A 6549-nucleotide genomic window follows, 5' to 3' on the forward strand; every position below is an offset into this window, starting at 1 on the left:
TCCCATCCGCCTAAAGCTAGTGATTTAGGCCTCACCCTCTCCTTTCGCCGGCCTCAGTTTCAAAACTTTGATGCAACCCTGGCACCATCTAGTGGCGAAGGCGTGACATTGCAATGTCACACAGTCATCTTCAAGTTTGTCTCAACCAGGATCAAATTGGATGTGGGGACATGAATGAAAATTGAGTGTATAATTTTTACTCATTTGTATACTTATTTTACTCATTTGTATGCTTGTGTCTATACAAATAGTGTACTCAACTCTGCATTGGCCCCGCAGTAGGGGGTTGGAGGTGGAGGGGCAGTGGCTCAAATGGGGTGAAAAGTCTCCTATGATTGTTTATCCTTGGGGGAATTTTGGAAAAAGCATGCAAACAAACATGTCAGGGAACTGTTTTCAATTTCAAAATATTTGTCATATCTCTCCTTTAGTAGTTGACCTGCCTTTACTGGATACAATGCCAATAATCCACAATGCATAAAACTCTATCAGGCAGATTGACAAACCCATTAATTATCACAAAATTGTTCTGGAGCTTATTATTCTTTGTGGAAAATTCTCCACATGGTCAGTCCAAGGAAAAAAAAAACACACACAATGGATTAAAGCAATTGAATTGACATAATACATATGTATTCCACACAAAAGTGACTCACAATCACTTTAATGCCACGTTGAAATGAGATGAGAAAAACATGGAAATACAACACTTAATGCAGACGCTCGTGATACCATGTATGAATAGTGTCTTTGTTACAGAATATACACAAAAGCTGTCTCTACTTGGTATGGTGACATTTAAATAAAAGTTATATGCATTTTTTTAACGCATTTGTGACAAATTCCTCCTGCACAGATGTATTTGTACAGTAGAGGTCAGTGTTTCCTGCTCAAAGCAATGCCGCAATGAACTAAAACAAAATGCCTTTTCAAAAATTATGATTTTGATCGAACCGTTTTTCGCGGTTAATGGGGACCAGAACCCCCCACAAAAGGTGAAAAACCACGAAGTAGGATTTGTACCCCCCCCCCCCACCCCCAGGAATTTTCGTGTATGTGGGTACCAGAATGTTTAAAATGTGTAAACAGTATTTGGACTTTACATATTTGAGACAAAGATTACAACTGTACACGTATTTACTTAAATCTTTAATTATAAAACCTTATACAATAATTAACATTCTTCAACATTGCCTTCTGAGGGAGGCAAAGAGGCTTTGGTTGGTGGCGGAGGAGAGGCTCTCACTTGACTCGTAGAGGCTTTTAGTTCACTCGGAGACTCTTCTGCTGGAGGCGCTGATGGTGTAGCTCGGGTTTTACCTTGGGAAAAAAAATGGTGATGGGTAGTTGTTGTCTTTGTTTTTTCTTTTGCTTCAAAATTCCCCTGTACAAGGACATAACCCCGTCTCTTATTACCACACGTTTCGCTTCCTTATTGAAGCAGTTTTGCGGATGTTTGCTTCCTCTTTCTTGATGTATCGCACTTTGGATTCATTCACGCCTTACTGGCGTGCCACAGAGGCATAACTTCTGTCCTCTTTGATCATATCTAAAAGTTTCCCTTTTTCGCTGATGGTCATCATCTTCTAGGAAGCTTTCGCAGGGGCACAGCGCTTAGGTGTCATTGTAAGGGCTTAACTAATCAAAAAATGTTATCACGAACACAACACTAAGTTACAGTATGCGAGACAGTCAACAGCGCGGAGGAGACTGGCGAGACACAACAAGGGAAGATGTTCGGTGAGGCTGCGATGATGCGCAGCCAATCAGCTCACGGGATAAATCCACTCATGCTCTCATTGGTCGATGTCGCGCCGGGAACCAATCACGCGCCCTGTATCAGTGCCCGTGGCATGTACAGTATAGTACAGTACAGGCATGTACAAAGCCTCTGAGTCAACTCATCTCTTTGTTTGGCATGCAGGGAAACCTTCTCTCTCGTGCATCAACATGAAACAATGCGTCTTTCCGCAATATGGCTACTGATATGGCTGTATTTTTTTTCATTTTTATTTTTTGATGAATTTTATTTTATTTTTGATGAATATTTTGGAAAAAACCCGCGAAGCACTGAAGCCGCAAAACGTGAAGCGCGAAGTGGCGAGGGAACACTGTACTGTTCGAGAGAGAGTAATTCAACATTGTTGTGGTTGTGTATAACTGCACTGTATCCAGCTGATAGGGTTTCTAATATATTGATCGGTAACCAAAACTATTTGCGCAGTAAGTCAGAGTGGCGGCGGACGTAAACACAAGAAGTTATGTGGCTTTGCAGCATTGCAGCTCTTGTCAGAATAAAATGAATAGTATGTCATTTGATTCGTTTTGATTGGAATATGACAATTATGATTCAGTATTTGTTTTTTCCGGCGCATTCGCAAGTCAATTCAACCACCAACTTGTTTGTAGGTCTAGTAAATTGCTATCTCTGTGCATATTTGAAATGTCTTTTACGATGCGACGACGACGCGGGGATGGCAAAAGCTTTGTTTACGTTCTCATAGGCGCCAACATGTCCGCCACAACCCACAATGCAAAGCGGTTCTGTGGTCGTTTCAAATACATAAAATTTAGTTATCTTTTTGTCATGATTAGTTTGACAGTAAACTTCACCTGGGAATGGCTTAAAACATCTTGAAGCTTGTTTTTTGAAGAATTGGTCATTATCTGCTAAACAGCTGCTTACATTGTTGTGAAGTAAGTTGTGTCAACTGCAACCATACAGGGCTCGTATCTCAAGTTTGCGCTCACAAACCAAAGCAAAACAAATTGGCTGAATGGAGGCTCAGATCTCCAAAAACTTGTAAGTCGGGTCACTCGTATCTTAAAGCACCACTGTATATTAAGTGATACATGAAAATATTGCCATCTCTCGTGTTTTTATCTTCTTAAGGTGAGGTCATAAAAGTTACAGTGGACAGCTACTGTTGTTTGTGAGTAAAAAAAATAAAAATAAAATAAAATAACTTTTGGAACATTTCAAGTAGCTTTACTCCCTGTTCATGCCAGGATTACCGACTCGTGAGCTACAGTAATAATGGAAAAGGTCTTACGCATATATATATACAATGTGTGAACACACATTATTCAGCATTATTTAAATGGTTATACCATCAGCATGGAGACAGAATCTAGTGAGGAGAAAAGGAAGAGGGAGGAAGAGAGAATAATGACACGCAGAATGTTACGGCTTGAAGCTATCAGTTGCGTATCACACACATACATGCAGACACACACACGTTGGAGTGGACAGATCTTATGCATGAGAGCCATTGGACGTGACAGCTTGCATTAAGCCTGCGCCGCCGCACACTAAGTCACCGCGTCTGCTTAAGTGCGGAGCCTGCTTTTTAATTCTCTGGTGAAAGTGCACAAGAGCAGTCAATTAGTTTTTTGGTAGATTAAATTCACAGTGTCACGCTCCTAAAGTGACTCCTTTTGGCCACCGAGGTTCGGCGGTGTGTCGGTCACGAATAGGGCCATCGGCGCGGGCAACCGGCTTTTCCAGTGTGCGGCGGTCTGACCTAGTGTTGTTTCTATACAGGCGTCTTCTCAGACCATTTTCACGGAAATCCAATCAGATATCTTGATGAAAACCTAAGTCCAAACCATTAACTCAGTTTGAAAGGCCAATTTTTAACCCAAACCTTGGTTTAAATCCCTACTTTGAAACCATAACCTTGGCTTGAAATCCTGCTTTGAGACCCTAACACCAGCCCTAAAACACTACTTTGAAACCCTAACCTTGAGCTGAAACCTTACTTTGAAACCGAAACTTTGGGTTAAAACCCTAACCTTGGCTTAACACCCTACTTTGAAACACTAACCTTGGCTTGAAATCCTCATTTGAAACCCTACTTTGTGACCCTAACCTTGTCTTGAAGCCATAACAGCAAGCTCATGGACTCCTGCAGATCAAATCCCAGAGTACCCTATGCCTATAGGAAACATCAAGTACTTGGGTATCAATATTTCGTCAAAATTCACAAAGCTAACCAATCTAAATTACACACCACTTCTGGAAAAAAAATCTCATCTGATTTAGACGCTGGAATAATTTGCCTCTGTCATTACTGGGAAGAATAGCTACAATAAAAATGAAAACCTGCCCTCAAATAAATTATTTATTTTCAATGATTCAATTTAAACCCACATTTAAATGGTTTCAAACCTTAGATTCTGATGTAATAAATTTGTATTCAAAAAGTAAGAAAAATAGAATCAGTCTATCCACTCTTCAGAAAAGTAAACAGGAGGGAGGCCTTAATGCTCCCAACTTTAAACACTATTATTTAGCTAACAAATTACAATACCTCATCAAATGGTTGCACCAAGGTGAGAAGTGTGATTCTTGGCTAGAATTGGGACAAACAGACTGCAACAACATCAAACTACCAAAACTCCCATTTATTTCTACGAGTCTTAAATGCCATAAATGTTTCAAGAATCCAATAATCGCATCCACCTTAACGGCTTGGTGGCAAAGTTTAGAATCGACAGGCTCTCAATTAGCTCCCAGTATACTCTCCCCAATCTGCCATAATCCAGATTTCGAAATTAGGAATATACCCCTTCATTTTAGTACATGGGGACAACATGGAATTAACCACCTACAACAACTATTTAACAAGAATGTTTTTAGGACACGTGATGAACTGTTCCAAGAATTTCAAATAACAGTCGTGAACTTTCTTCAACACAATAAATTAAAAGCAGCAATAAAAATGTTTTTTTTTAAAATACCAACACTCCAGAGCACCCTCGAACTGCTGGAGTTTGTCAAGCAAATCATGACGCTTCTCCCACAAAGTAAAATAAATCTCTCAAAAGGTTATAAATTAATTTAATGTACTAAATCAATGCACTTACCAATCACCAAATGGGAAGATGACCTCACCATGTCTGCTGACCGTAGCTACTGGATACAGATTTGTAACAATACGTTTAGAATGACAAAAAACACAATTCTACAGCTTATACAATATAAAGTGCTGCATAGAACACACTTTACTCAGTACGCTATGCATAAAATGGGCTTCTCTCCCTCTAATATATGCGTGCCATGCACCACAAAATACCCCAGACACCTATTTTCATGCTATATGGGAATGTACACCATTGCATTCAATGCTTTTGGTCTTCGGTTATACAAAAACTTACGTATATTTTAAACTGCAGGATTCCACTTTCCCCAAGATTGTGCATACTTAGCGATTTAAGCATAATTGACCTCCCTAATAAATATTCACAATTATTACTTCTGAATCAGAATCATCTTTATTTGCCAAGTATGTCCCAAAAAACACACAAGGGATTTGTCTCCGGTAGTTGGAGCCGCTCTAGTAGGACAACAGACAGTCAATTGACAGAGAATACTTTTGGGACCTAAAGAAACATACGTTAACTACCGCTAAGAAAAAAATTCTATTAAACTTGAAAAACAAACAAGCTATTAACATCAATCAGTGGCTAAATCTCATCATAGAATATATTGCGTTGGAAAAAATATCAGCAGAACGAACAAATCAATTACACATATACGTAGATAGCTGCTCACCTTTCCTCAACATGCTAAATCTAGACTCTTGATTCCTTTGCCTGAGTAGGGTGCCATCTGACATTTGACAATAGCAAGACTATTTTCATAAGTGTGAAAGTAAACAATGGAATTTTATATTCTCTGTTGTCGAGGTTGTTGTTGTTTTATTATTATTGTATGTATTTCTTTGTATTTTCACACATTCTCGATCGGTTTGCATGGTGAAAAGACACATGCATGCTGTGGGGTTCTTCTCCTCTTGTCCCTGTGTTTGCTGTTCCGGAGTCTGCGGGGGCGGGACTATTTTTCACTCCTTCCTGATCTCGGAGGTGGGGGGAACCGCTGGGGTGACCTCCTGGGGAGTAATGGTGCTGTGATGGTGACTCGCCCATGTTCCGTGGGTGCCATCACACTTCAGTTGTACAGCCAGGTTCACGACCCTGGTCCTGCATGCTTCTTCTCCTGTCCATGTCCTGTTCTATCTTGTCCTGTCCTTCCCTCACAGGGTGTAGCACTACAGCCCCCTGCAACACTCATATTTAACGTTTAATTGTTGTAGATAAAGTCATCATTTACTTCACTCATCCTGTTTACAATTAGTGCTTTGTCTTTTGTCTTTGTTTCTTTCTCCTTTCTAAAAACTTTGTTCTGTTCGACTGATCAAGTCTGATTCTCAATAAACCTCAATTATAATACCACAGCGGAAGCTTAACAACTCCACTGTGACACAGTAAAACTGTTTCGGCATAAAATGGATACAGATCTTCCATTCCGCTTGACCTAACAGCCGAACAGGACAAAACAAAAAAGCCCTGGTTCGAATCCCGTCGCTGAAACTCTAACTGTGGCTCGAAATCCTACTTTGAAAATGTAACCTACGTTTGATATCCTAACATAGTCTTCAAACTATTGCTTGAAACTCTAATTTAGTCAAGGCTCTAAAACCATATCCAAAGTCCAAACTTCAAATCTTGGCTTGAAACCATACTTTGAAAACCCTTGGTAATGCA

Source organism: Phycodurus eques, chromosome 10 (assembly GCF_024500275.1).
Source record: "Phycodurus eques isolate BA_2022a chromosome 10, UOR_Pequ_1.1, whole genome shotgun sequence".
In the NCBI taxonomy this organism is placed as follows: Eukaryota; Metazoa; Chordata; class Actinopteri; order Syngnathiformes; family Syngnathidae; genus Phycodurus; species Phycodurus eques.